At 40.4% G+C, this 21922-nt stretch overlaps 1 long non-coding RNA gene across 2 annotated transcripts; it reads right to left on the bottom strand.

Annotated features, from left to right (window-relative positions):
• Positions 1–14635: 14635 nt before the first annotated feature.
• LOC129160668 (uncharacterized) lies at positions 14636–15157 on the bottom strand. Of its 2 annotated transcripts, none has more exons than XR_008561232.2 (3): positions 15059–15157; positions 14897–14975; positions 14636–14820 (listed from the first exon to the last, which is right to left on the bottom strand). It is a non-coding gene; the product is annotated as an uncharacterized lncRNA (long non-coding RNA). The 2 variants fall into 2 exon arrangements; XR_008561235.2 differs by having other exon boundaries at positions 14638–14817.
• Between the last annotated feature and the right edge of the window lie 6765 nt (positions 15158–21922).

The following is a 21922-nucleotide window of genomic DNA, read 5'->3' as shown; positions in this document are numbered from 1 at the left end:
GGATCTGAGTGACTTCCTGATTACCGGGTAAAATTCTGGGGAGGAGAGGTTAAAGAGCTGAGATTAGAGGTCTCACACACACACACAGGTGTGGGTTGTAGATGACGGAGTGGCTTTAGGTGTGTGTTTCTGATTTCTGGCTCTGGTGTTAGTCTAAAGTCCACACTGAGTCTTTGCCAGAACCCATAAACTCCTTGGCCCTCCGTCGAGCTCTCAGGTAATGTTGCTTGTAATTGGGAGAGCCGATGATCATGATGCAGCGTTTTCTCCCAGCTGGGACACACCTTTTCTCGTGTTGAACATTTGACCCACTGAGCTTTTCATGCTGTCATCATCCGCCTGCTGAGAGTCGGTGGAGCCTGGATCCTGCCTCGGCCTTCAGGTGGTCTAAAAGACTTGAAGGTGGGAATTAAAACCATCACATCAAAAGTTGACATCAAGAGAAGTAAATGATCCCTGGGCTGCTTCATTTTTGAAGCTTTAAAAATAACTAGGACCTGTTTTATTATTGGATCTGCAGCGTGGGAGATGCCTTCAGTTTTTATTCAGCCCCTGAATCACCTGAGACTCCTGCGGCTTCGTGAGAATCACTCCCTTGAAGGCATATTTGTTCATTTTTAAGGGTTTCGGGGTTTAAGATGATGCAATTTTACCTTTTGTAGACAGCTTCCTGAACAGCCTCTGTTTAGAGAAATAGCGCTGACACCAGAACTTCCAGAATTCCAACTTCACTAGAATTTCCAGTAACCGTCAGTTTGACGGCAGCCATTTTGGCCATTAAATGCAGGCTGGTGATGACAGGAACAAAACGGTTCAAGTGTATTATTAATTAACTCTTTATGGATGTGTGAACCTAATAATGAGGTATGGAAATATCCTTTTAATCCAAACCTTGAAAAGAAGTCTCCATTGTTTGCTGGGCGACCGACATGGATCTTTTTCGTCTGACGGCTTGTGGGAAACAAAGACAAAAACAACCGTGTTTTTGGACACATTATTTTATGGAAATTCTAACCCAAATAAAGAACAAACAGAAATAGGAAAAGCCCGGAGATCCATCTGACTAAAGTTATTACATCCAAATATGAAAACAGTCAAAACGACAGAGTTCTAGTGTTAAAGCTGCAATGACCAATTAGCCTAAAAATGGTTTTCATGCCTCCTAACGTTCTACATGAATGAATATGTTTATTTAAGTGTCATGCACAACACGTGCCCAGACCAGACAGGCTCATAAGACACTTTTAAACATAAAGAAGTGGCCGTACATTTACACAACCTTTATTTTTTATCAGGGGTGGAGTAAGGGAGGCACTTATGGGGCTTAAGCCCAAGCTGTTTTTGCAGAAGCCCTGTGTCTTTTGTGATGCATGGCCATCTTGTTTTCCATCAGTTCCAGTTCTGAAGTCCTGCTTTTGAACCAATACCATTTCAGTCCTGGTGTTTGATGTTTTCTTTTCATTCATGATGGTTTGCCTTAACAGTCCTATTACGGATCAGCACCTCCAAATCTGAGGCCATGGTCCTCGACCGGAAAAGGGTGGCTTGCCAACTCCGGGTCGGGAGAGAGGTCCTACCTCAAGTGGAGGAGTTTAAGTATCTCGGGGTCTTGTTCACGAGTAAGGGTAGGAGGGATCGGGAGATCGACAGGCGGATTGGTTCGGCGTCTGCAGTGATGCGGACGCTGAGCTGATCTGTCGTGGTGAAGAGGGAGCTGAGCCAGAAAGCCAGGCTCTCGATTTACCGGTCGATCTACGTCCCAATCCTCACCTATGGTCATGAGCTTTGGGTAATGACCGAAAGAACGAGACCGCGGATACAAGCGGCCGAAATAAGTTTCCTCCGTAGGGTGGCCGGGCTCAGCCTTAGAGATAGGGTGAGGAGCTCGGACATTCGGGAGGGACTCGGAGTAGAACCGCTGCTCTTCCACATCGAAAGGAGTCAGTTGAGGTGGTTTGGGCATCTGGTCAGGATGCCTCCTGGACGCCTCCCTGGGGAGGTGTTTCGGGCATGTCCTGCCGGCAGGAGGCCCCCGGGTCGACCCAGGACACGTTGGAGAGGTTGCATCTCCAATTTGGTCCGGGAACGCCTTGAAGTCCTGCCGGAGGAGCTGGTGGAGGTGAACGGGGAGAGGACGGTCTGGAGCTCCCTAGTTGGGATGCTGCCCCCACGACCTGGACCCGGATAAGCGGAGGAAGACGACGACGAGTCCTATTGCATTCACATTAGCCACTGGATAATAGCCAGCGTCAGGGCTAAGCCCCGGGTGAATGGAATATCTGGCTCCTCCTCTGTTTTCCATAGCAGGATAAAGTACCATTTGTCTGTTTCCACGCTCTCTATAAATTTTGCTAATGTTAAAATTTCTTGGTCAAAAAGCCAACTTAACATTTCACCATCTGCAGAACAAATGAGGATTTTTACTCTGGATCTTTTCCAACAGGGACATTCTTAGATCGTTATGTGATGGACTATAAAACAAGAAATGAAATTGAACTAAGTCACATAAAACACACTGACGTCGCACCTCCGCTAACCCTTGGTGTCGCCCCACTTCAATAGAAAGAGGCTGGTGTCACGGAGTGTGCAGGTGAGTGCAGCGGAGGTGAGGATCCAAAATGCGGGCAAGAAGGCAATTTTAAAGAGTTTATTAATCATGAACACACGGGGCATGCAAACAATAGACAGACAAGGAACACAGAAGTGGGAGGGTTTAACTCTGAATGAACTGCCAAATGAAAACAGGTGCTTCTTTAAATTATTAAATTATTAGATGAAATATTAAAGCTGAGATGGTCCTAAACTAAGCAAACGAGACAAACGATGAGTTCTGAAATCAACAACCTTTCTTCCTCAAATAAATTCAGTTCAGCGACAAAATAAAGTCTCAAAGCCCTGATCTGACGAACTTATCATAACGTACAAAGTAGCAAAGAAGGTGGAAAACAAAGCCGATGCCCACTTCCGGTGTTGCTATGGAAACAGCGTAAACACGTGTCACTACCCGATCCGTACCGGAAATCCGATCGGTACCACGCATGCGTGAATGTTACGTCATTTCCTCTCTTTGCCAACCTTGCGACAGTTACCGACGGCGGAGGAGGGGGCAAGATGGCGGACTAAGCAGTCGCATCCGTCTGAACTCCTCACTGAAGTCCCGATGTTTTAATCTTGAAGTTATAAAATCCACTCCTTTGAGCTATATTGACGACGTTTCAGCCCGAACATGAAGAAAACCAACAACACGAAACCTCCGGCAGTGAAAAACCTCCCTTTTACAACCCAGAGAAACAGCAAGCATGACTACCCAGCTCCGATGGAAACGGCTGATTCCAGCAGCAACAAGAGGGACAGACTGTTAACAACCCCTGATAATACTCCTGAGAAACCACATATGGAGAAAAAAGCAAAAGGTACGGCTAGTGATAATGACTCCAACACATCCACTGACACTATACTGAAAGCTATTGAGAGTCTTGGAAAACGTGTTGATGACCGCATGGACGAAGTTAGCAAACAAATTCAACAACATAGCGCCATGCTGGCTTCCATCGCTAAATCAGTGCAGTTTAATTCAGAGGAGCTGCAAGAATGCAAAAAGAAAATAAAACACCTGGAAAAAGAGATGGAATCAATCAAAAAAGATAATGACGATATTAAGGATCGTGTATTGAGCCAGGAAAGATACAAAAGAAGATGGTGTCTTCGTATCAAAGGGAAAAAGGAGAAAACAAATGAAAATATCAGAGAAGAAGTGGTGGAACTTCTAGGAAGGATTGCTCCGGACCTAAAGATGAAGATGGAAGAAGCAGTTGATGTTGTCCACAGAGTGGGAAGAGCGGTGGAGAATAAGCATCGACAAATCATCATTCTGTTTGTGAGACGTGCCGTGAGAGATGATATCTGGAGGCGAACAAAGGCTTCTCCCGTGTGCAAAGAAGAAGGCATCCGCTTTGCTGAAGACCTGACCCCAGAGGACTGGAGAGCCAGACAAGCGTTGTGGCCAAAAATCGACCAGGCTCGGAAGGAAGGCAAGGCTGCAGGCTTCAGGGGCCCTTTTGGTTTCATAGAAGGCAAACGTATCAGGGTAGAGACTCCAGGTACGGGCTGACATCTGACTACGAAAGGAATATACAGTGGAACATTTCGGATGATGGGACTTTTACCTCAAGATTTTCCTACTCCATCTCCTAAACTTCCTCTTTAAAGCTTTTCATGTGTTCCGTGTTCCAACTAAAAACTAATATTTCTTTTTTTTCCTTTAACACAAGGGGACTTAAAGACTCAATTAAGCGCAAAGCTGTTTTTCTGTTCTGCAAGGGGCAACAGGCAAATTGTTTTTTTCTCCAGGAAACTCATTCTGAGGAATCTGATGTGAAATTTTGGTCACAACAATGGGGAGATAAAATTTATTTTAGTTATGGTACAAACAGGTCAGCTGGGGTTGCTATTTGTTTCAACAGATGTCCTGGAAGATTTTTGTGCAACATGGCAGACAAAAATGGACATTGGGTTGCCTGTGTGTTAAATACTGATAATACTCTGATTATTTTGGTTAATGTTTATGGATACAACAATGATCAAGAGAATAAGAACCTGCTGCATCAAATTTCTACAGTTATAAAGGAACTTTATACCAAATTCCCTACTGATTATATAGTAGTGGGAGGTGATTTCAATGTGACTCCTGATGAATGGTTGGATAGATGGCCTTCAAAGTTTTCAAGAGAACGTATAAACCCAATATTTGAAAAACTCATTAATGATACTAAATTAATAGATGTATGGAGAGTGTTAAACAAAGATGTAAAACAATTCACCTGGCACAAACCTAATGGTCAAAGCAGGTCACGTATTGATTATTGGTTGGTATCCAATTCAATTTTACAATATGTTAAGGAAACAGTCATCTCTAACAGTCCCTTAAGTGACCATTGCGCCATTATTCTGAGACTACAAAGCAAAGACCAACACAACACATTTAAGGATTATTGGAAATTTAATTGTCAGTTGCTGAGAAATGAGGAGTATTGTAATTCTATTAAAAAATTAATTTTAGATATCCAGAATGATGAAGCCATCAATACACCGATACTCAAATGGGAATATCTTAAATTTAGAATCAGAAAAACCTCAATTGCATTCGGTAAAAAGTTAAACAGACAAAGAAAAGAAGAGGAATCAAATGTAGTAAAAGAACTTATGAATCTGTATGGCAAAGTGAATTGGACTGAGGAAGAAAAAGGGAAAATTAATAATTTACAATCTAAGTTGGACGAAATGTACCTTTATAGAGCCAAGGCTGCTTATTTGCGATCCAAAGCCAAGTGGATAGAAGAGGGTGAAAAGAACACTGCCTATTTTTGCAATCTAGAAACACGTAGACAAGAATATAACTCAATATGTAACCTAATAATCGACGGAGAGGAATGTACAGACCCTAAACGCATTTCAAATGAAGTATTTACTTTTTACAGTAACCTTTATAAGTCTTCATACTCAGAACAAAATGTCACCTCCTTCTTTGACAAAATCAGTAATTGGATTCCAGTAATTGATGATAATTTTAGAAAAATTTGTGATGAAGACCTGACTATAGAAGAATTTGATTTTGCTATTAAGAGCATGGCATCTGATCGTTCACCGGGACCAGATGGCATAACAACTAATTTCTATAAGCACTTTTGGGAAGACCTAAAATTACTATTATTCAGTGCAATAAATGAATGTATAAATCAAAAGGAGCTTATGACAACAATGAAACAGGGAGTTATAAAATTAATTCCAAAACCGGGGAAAGATAAGAAAAAACTAAGTAATCTAAGACCTATAACACTTTTAAATACAGACTACAAAGTTTTTACAAAAGTTTTAGCAACAAGACTAAAAACAGGTATTTCTGAAATAATTAGCCCGACACAATCAGGATTTCTCAAAGGACGGTTGATCCAAAATAATATCCGCTTGGTTTTGGACCTCATCGATTACAATTACCTAATTAAGGATGATGGTTTTATGTTGTTCTTGGACTTCCATAAAGCATTTGATTCTATTGAACACTCTTTTATTATTAAGACATTTAAACATTTTGGGTTTGGTGATGCATTTCTGGATATGATCACTATGTTTTATACAGATATTAATAGTTGTGTTTCTCTTTTAGAAGGCACATGTCCCAGGTTCAGGGTGGAGAGAGGTATCAGGCAGGGCTGCAGCATCTCACCTCTTTTATTTATTGTAGCCACTGAATTACTTGCTATTACTGTCATAAACTCAAACATCAAAGGATTAGACATAAATAATCACAAATTAATAATAAGTCAGCTTGCCGATGATACAACAGTCTTTCTAAAAAATAAAGAACAAATTCCATTGGCCTTAGATACAATAAAGATCTTTTCTGATGCTTCTGGACTACGCCTGAACCTGGACAAATGTGAACTCATGAGTATCCACAATTGTTCTCACTCTTCTTTGTATGATATACCTGTCAAAAATGAAATCAAATATCTTGGAATCTGGATAACTAAATGCATGGCTGATAGTGAAGAAAAGAATATTCAGAATACAATTAATAAATGCAAAAAAAAAAACTCTGAACCATTGGCTACAGAGAGATTTAACGTTGTTCGGCAGGATAATGTTGACCAAGGTTGAATCTTTGTCCAGATTTATCTATCCAGCTTATTCCCTAGCCATCCCACCAAGAATTATAAAAGACATCAATAAGGTGAATTTTAATTTCATATGGAAAAATAAACATCATTATGTTAGTAACAGGGAATTTATAATTACAAATAGAAAACGCCTGCAAAGGGTTCCTGAGCCTTTAAATAGTCTCTCTGTCTAGTTGAATGACTGAAATAAATTTGACTTTGCACCAGATTCTAATTTTTCCAGTTTTACTTGTTTGTATAATTGGGAGTTTTTATTAGCATTTCTACTCATAATGTAGTAAAAACACATAAATAATAATCCTTCAAAATGACAGTAGAACAGGCACAAATATGATCTAGGACAGGGGTGTCAAACTCATTTTAGCTCAGGGGCCACATTGAGGGAAATCTAGTCCCAAGTTGGCTGGACCGGTAAATTAAAAACAACTTCAGATTGTTTTCTTTGTTTTAATACAATCAATATAAAACAAAGTTGGAGCCTGAAGACAGTGTATCCAAAATAGTACAAGTACAACACCTGAAGTGTACTTGAAAATTTGAAAAGTAAATAAAAATAAAAAACATTCCTTAGCGATTCAAAGAGCTTACAGATCACATGGCTAGATCAGTTTCATGCAGCACTTAAAGTATATTTGACTCATTTTACTTTACATCTTTTAGCTTTCACCAGCACATCAACATCAGAAGTCACATCCTGAGTGGCGGCCAACTTCAGGGTGTGATTCAAGTTCTTGTGTGAGCCTTGAGCGCAGCTTTGTTTTAGTTATACTCATTACAGAGGAAACTTGCTCACAAAGATAAGTTTATTTTCACTCTACATTGTAAAGTAGGAAAATAAAGTTCACACAACCATCTCGGGCCACATGTTTGACACCCCTGACTAGGACTTAAATGTGCTCTTTTAACACCAGAGCAGGTATGACATATTCTGAGAATGATCAGGAACACTAACTGGTTCCAGTTGGATGACTGGAGGATGATGGGAAGATAAAAGATCATGGCGAGGAAATAATGATCTGACGAACAGGTGAGCGGACCTTCCTTACATGGGAAGTCCTGATGTCACGTTAATACGGGGATACTGCAGACAGTGGCGGAGCTTGATATGTGCAATATGTGCGGCCGAACAGGGCGGCAGTCTGCAGGGGGCGGCATTTAATTTCCTTTTTTTTTTTTCTTCTAAAAAAATTTTTTTAAGCATCAACCAATACATAAACAAAACATAGAAATCGCATGTTCTTAATAATAGTGATGATAATAATACTATTTCTGTAATAAAAGCACAACAAAGTGTAACCCATATCAACTACTCCCTGTCACATGACCCACGTCAGCTGATGTGAGGTCCCTCTCCTGATTGGCTCCTTCGACGTCGCGGCAACAATGAAAGCTGGCTGTGGGGAAATACTTCCGGGCTAAAAACAAAGCGTTTTTCTCCCCTCAATTCATTTATACTCTCATTTTACCTCAGCGGTAAGTGTTCTTAACATCTACCAATAACACCCTTTTACTTGTCAGTGACCAGTCGATCGTTTTCGCTATAAAAAATGACCCTGTTCGGCGGAGTTCCCACCGCGAGCAGAACTCCGGTTCAAAAACGCTGTTTTTGAAACACTTTTATTTACTTAAGCACTTTAATGGGCTTAACTTAAAACCAAGAGCAATCGAATGATTATTGTTATGTGTTGCCTTGAATTCGGCTATGTTGTCTGTCAGACAGTTGCTTTCCTTTATTGTTGTTTTTGTATTTGTTTGTAGCAAACGCTACTGGAATGTATAGATTAAGCTACGTAGCCAAGATGATTAATAATTGACCTGTTGTACATTCGTGATATGTTTACCGGTAAACTGAATCGAACTTGATGTGCTAATGAACGTTTCTCTGGCCTACAGGTCAGGTTTTTTTCCCCCATGTTGAACTGATCTTCTTCATATTGAAGTGGCGAGCTGGTAGGACCATTCTTTCTTTTTGGAATCGGGAAATGAGCTATTATTTACCCCATGAAAAACGAAGCGGCAGCGGGCTGCTGGAGGTGCCCTGCTAGTAAGATCCCGTTTAAACTGAAAACTGCCATAAAATAAAAACTATAATAGCTAGAGCGTTCTTTTTTTAGCTGAAAGTTGAGACTCTCGCCTTTCAGCACATCTGTACTGTACAAGTCGATGATGCCATCATGTTGCGTTAAGTGTGTCTATTTCAGTAGAACTTTGACAAGTGGTGAGAAGGTGGCCAGGAGCTGGATGTTGTATTCAGTCAGCAAACGTTGTTATATATAATACACTCCACGCAATTTGAAACAAAGTTGTAGGTGTAATGTTTTTTCTTGTGTGTGTGTGTGTGTGTGTGTGTGTGGGGGGGGGTCACAGGGGGATCTCGCACAGGGCGCCATTTAGGCCAGCTCCGCCTCTGACTGCAGACCCGCAGATTCACACCTGCAGCAGCGAATCTGGTGTGATCTCCAGCCTGATCACAACTTCCTCGTTCCTCGCTGCCCCTGATGCACTTAATCATCCGCCCCTTAGCTGATGACAGCTTCAACACACCTCGTTGCTTAATGATAGTAATGCATGTGGTGTTTAGACAGAGACTCGTCTCAGAAACGTATAACTCCCCGACAGAATTGTTTAGAAAATCATCAGAAAAGTTTTAGAGTGTTTCTGTTTTAACTTAAACTTCTGTGTTCAACTTTAACTTTCACGTTGTTTGTGATTGTTTAGAGTAGTGAGAACACGGAGCGTTCTCCCAGCGGCAGCCAGGTGCCTCTCGTTTGTTTAACTACTTTCATGAACTACTGTTAAGGCACAGAATTATTCTGTCTGGTGCTTTCAGCGCTGCACAGATGTTACGTAAATGTTAAAAATATAGCTTACCGCAACTTTTGTAAAGTTTCCAGTGCCATCGGGCAGCCGAAGAAGAGACGATCTCTGAAAAATGTCCACGACACGGACTCCGTTGTTGCCTGGAAGTTTTTTTTTTCAAGTTAAGAAAAGAGGCGGACGTGTTTCCTAAATCCTGCATCAGTCCAAGCAAGGCATTCCGTTTTAGTAGCCATTAGCACTGTGCATTGTTGTGTGCGTCAGTGATATTCTGTCTACGAGGAAGTCGTGCAATGACAAAGGTTCCGTCGTGCTCGAAATGCATGCTGCGATTAAATGCGTGAAATTTTTTTAGCGTGTCGTTTTTTTTTCTAATTAATCAAAATAACGCGTTAAGGTCCCAGCCCTAAAAAACTCAAAGATAGGGGGGCTTGTGATTATTTTAGGGGGGCTGAAGCCCCCCTAAAACGGACCTAACGACGTCAGCGCTATGGAACCTCACTTTTAGAGATTTTTGATCCCCCTTGTCTTTTTTTGTTTCTGTTCCTTGTTTTTCTTTTTTCATTTTTCATTCTTTTTTTATTCTTATTTATTTTTGTATTGGTTATTCATCTTTTTATATTATTTTATATAGATGTGTGAATATGGTTGTGTATGTACACATGTGTATATGCAAATATATGTATATATGTGTGCGTGTATATGTTTACTATTAGTTATTGTCGATCTCACTGTGATGTATAGGAGATGTGACTCTGTTCTGTTTGTTTTAATATGTCGCTTTTCTCCTTCAGATTGGTATGGAAGCCCATTCCCGCCACTCAGATAAAATTTAAAAAAAGTATTATCTCATAATTATGACTTAGCTATCTCATTATTATGAGATACTATCTCATTATTATGACTTAGTATCTCATAATAATGAGATTGCATCTCATTATTATGAGATACTATCTCATAATTATGACTTAGTATCTCATAATTATGACTTAGCTATCTCATTATTATGAGATACTATCTCATTATTATGACTTAGTATCTCATAATTATGACTTAGTATCTCATAATTATGACTTAGCTATCTCATTATTATGGGATAGTATCTCATAATTATGACTTAGTATCTCATAATTATGACTTAGCTATCTCATTATTATGAGATACTATCTCATTATTATGACTTAGTATCTCATAATTATGACTTAGTATCTCATAATTATGACTTAGCTATCTCATTATTATGAGATACTATCTCATTATTATGACTTAGTATCTCATAATTATGACTTAGTATCTCATAATTATGACTTAGCTATCTCATTATTATGAGATAGTATCTCATTATTATGACTTAGTATCTCATAATAATGAGATAGCATCTCATTATTATGAGATACTATCTCATTATTATGAGATAGTATCTCATAATTATGACTTAGCTATCTCATATTTATGACTTAGTATCTCATAATAATGAGATAAATTCTGCTGGCCTCCACGGACTTCCGTTTTTGCACTTCCATATTTTTCAAACTGCAGCAGCAGCGCAGCACACAACTTCGTTCACGCTGAGTGGTCAGAATGGCTATTTGTACGCGTTTGCTGCTAGACCTCCCAAGAATAATGGTTAACGATGTACACCGAATCTTTCTTGCCTCGTCCGAAATGCCAAAATCTAGTATGGACAAAGCTTGTATTGTATGTGCCCGGCTACATACACAGCTATGAAGGTAAGCTAACAAACTTCTGCTGTGAGTTACTAAAGATGCTACACGCTAGCTCTCCACTAGCCTAAGTTAACACAATAAGGAAACGTTATTGGAGCGATAAGTAAGGTCATGCGTGTTTTTCGTGTCTGAAATTTAAAAAAAAAAACAGTTTTTATGTTATTCTCAGTTTTAATCATGCAGTCAGGAGAGGTCACGGTTAGGTCCGAGTGTTTCAGGTCAATGAGTTTCTGTGTGGAGGGGCACCAACTAAGGAGATGCCACATCACTTCTACAAAATTTAGATAAGTGTGTCACACCAGGGCAGAAGGTTCTGCTGAGAACCTTGTGAAACAGCCTATGTGAACAAGTAGTCAGACTGATGACAAATGTTGGGGTCTTGCTTTGGAGCCTACAGCCATCAAGGAGTACTGCAAGGTAATAGAGGTAAACCACTACCCTTGTGGGGTCCTGATCCACCTTGAGGCACCATGGATGGGTTCAACACCAGATGGGATTATGTATGATCCTGAGGGCAGCCTGAGTGTGGCCTGCTGGAAATAAAATGCCTAAATGTGTGTAGCTTTGTGGATTATTATGTTCAGAAAAGGTTTACTCTCTGTGGCGATCTCATCCTCATTACTGGCAGGTCGGTGTTGACTGTTGATTTCTCCATGTGAGTGGTGTGACTTTGTTGTTTACACCACAGATGACATGTTTATTCAGCGAGTTCCCCGTGACATGGAAGTCATACAGACACTATTGTAATGTTTTCATTGCTGTTTAAATGTAAAGACTTACTGTGGGGGAAATTCAATGTAAATCTGCAGTAAAATTAAATAGTTCTGCACTTTCTTGTTTGTGATGTTTTGTTTGCTAGCTGAGTAATCATTTTTAAATGGCTTCAGTTTAGTTTCAAAAGATAAGATTTAAATTAAACGAATTAAAGAAGACTAAACAAAAAACGATGACTTATTTACCACAAAAGTGTTTGAAACCATAAACTTTCAATTTCTTTTTTTATTACAAAACCATTTTAAACATACAAATACACATTTAAGCATGATATAGGTTTTTTTTTAATTTTAAGAACTCTATCAATTGAGAAATTAATCATAACTTACTTTATTGCTGAGGTTTTGTAAAGGTACCGCATCTCAAGCCCTCAGAAGGGCACAGCACCGTTGAAGATCATCTGAGTGAAAGCTTTAAATGCAGTACCTTTATGGAAGTGTGTAAATATACAGTGTGGTTGCCCTACATGACTTGAGGTGCTCAGACATCAGGCTCCTTTGTGGGAGTGACTTGTAGGAGGAAAACACCTCACTCTGGAGGAGAGGGGAAGATGGACATTGACACATCAGCTCAGTGCAGTCAAGAATGACTGTGGTGTCTGGGTGGTCCTAAAAGTCTGCAGGCAGATTTGGCCTTATCTCCTCCTCTGGTATCCAGATCCTCACAGAGCCAAGTTCTTGATTTTCATCAGACCGACTACAGTTGTGTTTCAGAAAATCTGTCTCTGCAACTAGCAATAACCCACATACATACTTCTCAGCTCCCCATCAGAGGGAATGAAAAAAATACAGAATTGTACCTTGCTGATGCCTCTGTGTGTGTGTGTGTGTGTGTGTGTGTGTGTGTGTGTGTGTGTGTGTGTGTGTGTGTGTGTGTGTGTGTGTGTGTGTGTGTGTGTGTGTGTGTGTGTGTGTGTGTGTGTGTGTGTGAGCAAACTCGCATGGTACACCCTGGACAGGTTGCCATTATTTACATTAAATAACATATATATGTTAATTTAATAAAATACAGTATATGTTATTTAATAACATATACTGTATTTTATTACTGTGGAAACATTTTAGGCAGGTGTGGAAAATGCTGAAAATAATGCTTTCAAAAATGGAAGTGATAATCATTCATTTTCATCAGTCAGCAAAAATCAGTCAATGAACCTAATAGAAATGTAAATCTATATTCAGTGTGATCACCCATTGACTCAAAAACAACATCAATTCTTCTAGGTACACTTGAATGCAGGTGTTGGAAGAACTGGGTTGGTATGTTGTTCCAGACATCTTGGAGAACAGCAGAGAGGGGAAACCTGATAAAAAGAAAATGGCAATTCTGACACCCCCGTAGTAAGTGGACAGCAGAAAAATCAGAAACTTCTTTTAACAGTTTGGATTACAATTATATATTTTACCACATTATTAGGTCTACACATCCACAGTGAGTTAAATTATAGTGCCATAAAACCATTTTACTTTATGATGCGAACAACAATCGCCAGAATGGCAGCTGTCAAACTGACGGCTGGTGGGAGAAAAAAAGCACAAAGTGAAGAAACCTTTACAAAACCTCAGCAATAAAGTAAGTTATGATTAATTTCTCAATTGATAGAGTTCTTAAAATTTAAAAAAAAAACTATATCATGCTTAAATGTGTATTTGTATGTTTAAAATGGTTTTGTAATAAAAAAAAGAAATTGAAAGTTTATGGTTTCAAACACTTTTGTGGTAAATAAGTCATCGGTTTTTGTTTAGTCTTCTTTAATTCGTTTAATTTAAATCTTATCTTTTGAAACTAAACTGAAGCCATTTAAAAATGATTACTCAGCTAGCAAACAAAACATCACAAACAAGAAAGTGCAGAACTATTTAATTTTACTGCAGATTTACATTGAATTTCCCCCACAGTAAGTCTTTACATTTAAACAGCAATGAAAACATTACAATAGTGTCTGTATGACTTCCATGTCACGGGGAACTCGCTGAATAAACATGTCATCTGTGGTGTAAACAACAAAGTCACACCACTCACATGGAGAAATCAACAGTCAACACCGACCTGCCAGTAATGAGGATGAGATCGCCACAGAGAGTAAACCTTTTCTGAGCATAATAATCCACAAAGCTACACACATTTAGGCATTTTATTTCCAGCAGGCCACACTCAGGCTGCCCTCAGGATCATACATAATCCCATCTGGTGTTGAACCCATCCATGGTGCCTCAAGGTGGATCAGGACCCCACAAGGGTAGTGGTTTACCTCTATTACCTTGCAGTACTCCTTGATGGCTGTAGGCTCCAAAGCAAGACCCCAACATTTGTCATCAGTCTGACTACTTGTTCACATAGGCTGTTTCACAAGGTTCTCAGCAGAACCTTCTGCCCTGGTGTGACACACTTATCTAAATTTTGTAGAAGTGATGTGGCATCTCCTTAGTTGGTGCCCCTCCACACAGAAACTCTGCAATTGTGTTCTGTTCTCAGCTTTGTATGATTTCCCCAATGATGTTGTGAGGGATGTGAAATGATGATGTTCAGTAAACACAAATGCACATGCAGAGGGTCCCCGTCTATAATGAGAGAGAGACAGTTGTGGGAGAGAAGGGTTGTCTTTGTGTGGACGCGTCCTGGGGGCCGTCCTCACTGGTAGTTGGTAAGATGGCCCGCTTCCCTCCTGCACCGAACCAAACGTGGACCCAACCAGAGGTACATCACCAGAGACAGCCATGGTTGTCATCACCGGAGCCTCATCTGCACCAAGTCTGTGGTACGCCTCCTGCACCTTCAGAATGAAGCTGTCATCGGGGAAGCTGACTCCTTTTTACAAACTGCTTCTTGGGAAGAAAAACAAAAGTCAAATGGGGTGTGTGCATGTGTGTGTGTGCGTGCAGTCCAGAAAGAAAAACATACCTTGTTCATTCTACCGGTCTCTTCTCTCTTTGTCTGGCTGATATGATGACCATGTCATTAACTGGACCTGGTTTAATACCTTGTTTCCAAATAAAAACACGTTTAAATGTTATAACAGAAATATGTATACACATAATAATAGTATCATTAAAAGATTGTAACCTTGGTCCCCGTTTTGTGCCACTGTTGTTCAGTTTCTGTGCAGCTGAACACTGTGTGTGTGTGTGTGTGTGGGGGGGGGGGGGGGGGGGGGACCGATGTAAGTTTCAGCTAGGAGAAATGTGCCGTCTGGTAGAGTTGAGCTGCCACATGACATCACAAGGCTGCACCTGCCACACATACACTGGCACCCCCACCGGCTTTGAATCCCTTAGCACAATCTGTTACAACACAGAATATTTGTTAGAGTACAACTGCATTTAAGGAGAGACAAACATTGATGATTAACTTCACTTAACTCATTTTAAAATAGAAGAGTAGAACAAGTAGTGGACAAAAATAAAATAACTGTAAACAATGTTGTGCTTCTGCGAGTCATCTAATGTTTGACTTTCTGTGACATGCTATTTATACAAACTTTACTTACTTTATTCTTTCTGGGACACATTTTATCTCTGATACCACATGACACACGTAGTTCAGGCATGTCATTAACCTGTTATCAAACTAAAAGCAATGATATGACTCGCAAAAATGTGACGTTTAAAAACATGAACAGTCTTCTTTTGAACCTGAATCAATCCTGCACTGAACCTGCAGGGAAACGTTTCCCTACACTCAGACGGTGGGGCTTCTGGTTTTTCCTCATTGACCTGAAACACTCGGACCTAACCGTGACCTCTCCTGACTGCATGATTAAAACTGAGAATAACATAAAAACTGTTTTTTTTTTTATTTCAGACACGAAAAACACGCATGACCTTACTTATCGCTCCAATAACGTTTCCTTATTGTGTTAACTTAGGCTAGTGGAGAGCTAGCGTGTAGCATCTTTAGTAACTCACAGCAGAAGTTTGTTAGCTTACCTTCATAGCTGTGTATGTAGCCGGGCACATACAATACAAGCTTTGTCCATACTAGATTTTGGCATTTCGGACGAGGCAAGAAAGATTCGGTGTACATCGTTAACCATTATTCTTGGGAGGTCTAGCAGCAAACGCGTACAAATAGCCATTCTGACCACTCAGCGCGAACGAAGTTGTGTGCTGCGCTGCTGCTGCAGTTTGAAAAATACGGAAGTGCAAAAACGGAAGTCCGTGGAGGCCAGCAGAATTTATCTCATTATTATGAGATACTATCTCATAATTATGAGATACTAAGTCATAATAATGAGATAGCTAAGTCATAATTATGAGATACTATCTCATAATTATGAGATACTATCTTATAATAATGAGATAGCTAAGTCATAATTTTGAGTTACTAAGTCATAATTATGAGATACTATCTCATAATAATGAGATAGCTAAGTCATAATTATGAGATACTAAGTCATAATTATGAGATACTAAGTCATAATTATGAGATAGTATCTCATAATAATGAGATAGCTAAGTCATAATTATGAGATAATAATTTTTTTTATTTTATCTGAGTGGCGGGAATGGGCTTCCATAATATGGTCATTGTTACTGTTCTAAATAAAGTTCATTAAAAAAAAAACAGTTACCGACGGCGGGACGTTTAAACAATGGATACCTCCGTATAGAGCTCCGGGAGCTGACGTCACTTCTCCCGGCATGCAACAGTTCAAATCGAAACGGCGCCATATTGGCATGCAGAAGCCGGCAGCTGGACTATTTATTATTGTCAGAAAACTCAATCAAACGGGAAATATGGTAGATTCCTGTTGTGCCCCAGGATGCAGAATAGACGCGGACGACATAAGGAATGAGCCATCTACAGGATTCCCCAAGATCCGGAGCGCCGCAAACGTTGGATCATTGTAATAAAACGCACTAGTGACCGGACGAAAATGAAGCTGTGGGATCCCGAGAGTAAAGGTTTTCGCTTATGCAGTGACCACTTCATATCAGGTACTTAAACCAACGTTTCCTCAACTGTGTATGGTATTTATTTTAAATGTTTTTATTATGATTCTTAGTGGGCTTCCTAAACTTATTTTGGCGTGGCTTTTTCTGTCTTATTACTCATAGCAGCAAGTAAACATCACGTAAAACGTTGCCTCGTGAGTTCTGCGTGCTGCCGTTTACGTGTTTTATGATGACAGCAATTAACCGGCTAAGCTGTATTTAATTTTTAAGCAATGGTTGATCAATCGTCAGATCACACATAAAAAGCACTTTGGATTGCTATTATCTGTGTCACCGAGACTACTTACGTGTAAATCTGTTATTTGTCCGTCCATCCATCCATTTTCATCCGCGTATCCGGAGTCGGGTTGCGGGGGCAGTAGCGTGACTTCCCTCTCCCCAGCCGCCGGAGCCAGCTCCTCCGGGTAAGTCCCAAGGGGTTTCCCCGGCCAGGTCCGGTGTTGTGCCGGTAAGAAGTCCGCTACGACAGCTTCTGGCGTTTTTAAAAAGTATCCCAGGGGCACGGTAAGGGTCGGAGATGTTTAGTCTATTTAATTTCTGACTATATAAAACGATTTCTTCTGTTTTAAAGTGTGAAGTAAACTCCGACGAAGTAAAATCCAAGCGGATCCCGTTCATGTTCATGGTTACATCCGTGTTTGTTTACCTTTTTTGCATGCCAAAATGGCGTCCACTAACTGAAAGCCACGTGGGGTCCGGAGCTCTATACAACGAAATTCATGATTTTCTCCTCAACGGAGAGCTTCCGGCGATTGAACAAAAGCGCTGTAAAATAAGAAGAATGGCGCCTAATTACAGACTTAAAGGTAAGTACGATAATTAAAGATGATCTTTTATCATGGTCTACAGGATGCAGGATGGCGCCGCAGATGGCAGCCTCGGTACATTGCTCTCTTTTGTTTGTGTTGTTATTGTATATATTTTTTGGAAATCAGCGATGCAAAACGGATTACTTTCAGTAGAGATGAACTACTGGGTATCAGGCAACAAACCACAGAAACGGATTTTCAAAAATTTGAGGACCCGGGGAGTTTATTGGAAGTTTTGATCGGAGGAACTGCTGTTTGTTGGAGAAGGAAGCGCAGGAGGGGTAAACGAGCAGGATCGCTGGTGAGACTCCGCCAACGGGGATTTCGTATGCCTCTCCCAGCAATACACCTAGCGAACGTCCGATCCCTACCTAATAAAATGGACAAGCTGGTCCTTCTGAACAGGACCAACCGAGACTTTGCACACTCCGCTGCCCTCTGCTTTACGGAAACGTGGCTCAGTGACTTGATTCCTGATAATGGCTTATACCCAAGGCCGAATTAACCATATGGGCAACTGGGCAATTGCCCAGGGCCCACAAATTCTAAAGGGCCCAGGGCAGCAAGGGCACGAGCAAAATACTGTATCTGTAATCTCCCGCTTTATATTAAACTAGTGTGACCGTATACGTCCTGTTTTCCCCGGACATGTCCGCTTTTCACTTTGTCCGGGATGTTCGGGTTCTTGTATTGATGAAAATGTCCGGCTTTTCATCCAGGAGCAGGGATGGGGGGAGCTGTATATCCTACACATCCAGGGGAGCCGGAGAAAAGTTTTCCACCTATATTACTATATTATCATTCATGGATTCTTTTCAGCAGAGAGTGGCAGAGCGATGATCGGTGCGCAGCGCTCCAGGCTGCTGCGTCCAGCGCACGGTCCATTCTCAAAGTGTATGGGGTGCCATTTGTAAAGTCAAACAGTCATAATCTAACAGCAGTATTTTTGGTTATTTAGCATATCGTAAGAGAAAAAATTGGGAGTTCACTTTTTCGAAGTCATATTTTCACCATGTTATTCATACATTTATAAATGTTAAAGTTTCCAAATAAATATTTAGTTAGCAAGCTAAATATTTAATTTACAGTTAAATATTTATTTTGCAAACTAAATATTTAGGTCTGATCTAAATATTTAATTTGTAAAATAAATATTTAATTCACTAACTAAATATTTAATTTACTAATTAAATATTTATTTTGGAACTAAATATTTAATTTGTAAATTAAATATTAATTTTGTTAGTTACATATTTATTTTCCAAAATAAATATTTAGATCCCAGCTAAATATTTATTTTGGAGCTAAACATTTAGTTTGCAAAATCAGTATTTGGGAAATAAATATTTAAGTCTGACCCAAAAATATAGTGTGGAGCTAAATAACATTGTGGAAAATAAATATTTAGCTGGTACTTAAACATTTAGCTAATATGCAAATTCGCTTGCCAATAAGCGGAAGTTGGTTACCAAAATAAAAGCTGGATCTCGCTAACCTCTTTGTGAACTCTTGCTCCGAACCAGAACTTGTTTTGTCTCCGGTTCTATTCTTCTGAACATATCTGACGTGTTGGCTGAAAACATAGGACGAGCCGTTCTTACAGCAATACGGTCTTTTACAAATGGATCGGCACCAGCATCCGTCACAGAACCACCGCAACCAGTGGTAAGTTCATGACCGACCTGTATTAGCCTTAGCCCAGCTAGCTATAGCGCTAGCTAAGCTAAAACAGTTATATAAATGCTTTTTAAATTATTTTTTTAGCGGGGAATTTGTGTATTTCTGACTATTGGGTTAACGTTTTATCTAGCTAAATGATATTTCTTTTAAAAACAGGTTTCCTCTCGGGCCACCGATGCAAATCTGAGACCAATCGTTGCAACCACCTCCAATGGAGGAGCATCGAGCCGCTCGGTAAGCATTTTCTCAAGTTTCCTATTATTTGACAAGCCCTTTGAACATTAATCAACTATTAATTTTTAATATTGTAATAACTATTTTAGCTTATACAAATATTATATTTACTAGTCATATTTGAAAATAAAGATATACACTACTATACTGTTATAAATTATATTTAATGTCATCCATATAATACCTGGAAGTTTGGCTGTCCGGAAAATCTCAAGATCCTAACCCTAACCTAACTCTAACCCTAACTTCAAAGGAGGCAATTTTAACAATTATTCGGCAGGCTGGATATGTTCCAGATATCAATAAATCCATTAGATTTTAATAAAAATAAATATTCCAAATAGCCAGTAGCATTATTACTATTCACAATGCACATTTAAGATATCTTGAAAGTAATTCTAAGACAAATGTCGCATATAAACATCATTCCAGCTATCTATTTTTGTATTTTACATCTGAACATATTTTTCAACTTGTACTATTTTAACTTTAGATGGGCAGAACTACAATCTTAAATGGCATAATTATATTCTGACCATCTGTTTTGGAATTGTTCATTCCTCCTATCCATAATGCTGTTTTTGACAGCTTGAAATTGGAATCAAAAACATTTTCAACTAGAAAGATTTCAGTTTCTACTATAATGTCCATTCAAGACAGAAAGAACCATAAATGCTCAAATGTAAGCAAAAAGTAAAATACTGCTGCTTCTAATATTAAATGTAACTACACTGTTTACAAACACATTTATGGTGACAACGTTTACACCTCACTCCATTCATTAGATATTAATCTAATGATCCACAATTTAATTAACACAAATATTATTTTTATTTTTCTGCTTTTTAGGTTCATGAGAACACTAACCACCCAGAACTCCCGCAAGACGCCAATTACTCGGTGAGTGTTGGATATTTTTCTAGAGTTGATTGTGTTACCACTTTTAATTGCTTATTCTAATAATTACCTTGTTGGTAACAAGAATACATTATTTGGGCGACGGTGGCACAGGAGTTAAGAGCTCGCCCCGTAATCTGAAGGTTGCAGGTTCAAGCCCTACTCAGTCTGTCGCTGTCATTATGTCCTTGGGCAAGACACTTAACCCACCTTGCCTGCTGGTGGTGGTCGGAGGGACGAGTGGCGCCAGTGATCAGCAGCCTCGGCTCTGTCAGTGCGCCCCAGGGCAGCTGTGGCTACATCGTAGCTCATTCCCACCAGTGTGTGAATGTGTGTGTGAATGGGTGAATGTTGTAAAGCGCCTTGATGGGTTCCAGGACTCTAGAAGGCGCTATATCAAAAACAGGCCATTTTGTCAATGACTGGAAAAAATTTGGGTAAAAAATGTCTAATATTTCTTTTTACCAATTTAATTTAAGTTGACAAATGGGGTCATAGCATCTGATGTTCCACAATTTTATGTTCGTCTTCGTCTTCGTCTTCCTCCGCTTATCCGGGTCCGGGTCGCGGGGGCAGCATCCCAGTTAGGGAGCTCCAGGCCGTCCTCTCCCCGGCCTTGTCCACCAGCTCCTCCGGCAGGACCCCAAGGCGTTCCCGGACCAGATTGGAGATGTAACCTCTCCAACGTGTCCTGGGTCGACCCGGGGGCCTTCTGCCGGCAGGACATGCCCGAAGCACCTCCCCGGGGAGGCGTCCAGGAGGCATCCTGACCAGATGCCCAAACCACCTCAACTGGCTCCTTTCGATCCGGAGGAGCAGCGGTTCTACTCCGAGTCCCTCCCGAATGTCCGAGCTCCTCACCCTATCTCTAAGGCTGAGCCCGGCCACCCTACGGAGGAAACTCATTTCGGCCGCTTGTATCCGCGATCTCGTTCTTTCGGTCATTACCCAAAGCTCATGACCATAGGTGAGGATTGGGACGTAGATCGACCGGTAAATCGAGAGCCTGGCTTTCTGGCTCAGCTCCCTCTTCCCCACGACAGATCGGCTCAGCGTCCGCATTACTGCAGACGCCGAACCAATCCGCCTGTCGATCTCCCGATCCCTCCTACCCTCACTCGTGAACAAGACCCCGAGATACTCAAACTCCTCCACTTGAGGTAGGACCTCTCCCCCGACCCGGAGGTGGCAAGCCACCCTTTTCCGGTCGAGAACCATGGTCTCAGATTTGGAGGTGCTGATCCTCATCCCAGCCGCTTCACATTCGTCCGCGAACCTACCCAGCAAGAGCTGAAGGTCAGAGCTGGATGAAGCTAGGAGGACCACATCATCCGCAAAAAGCAGAGACGAGA

This window comes from Nothobranchius furzeri, chromosome 14 (genome assembly GCF_043380555.1).
Source record: "Nothobranchius furzeri strain GRZ-AD chromosome 14, NfurGRZ-RIMD1, whole genome shotgun sequence".
NCBI lineage: Eukaryota > Metazoa > Chordata > Actinopteri > Cyprinodontiformes > Nothobranchiidae > Nothobranchius > Nothobranchius furzeri.
The sequence above is the reverse complement of the archived record's forward strand: the minus strand, read 5'-3'. Positions and strand labels throughout refer to the sequence as shown.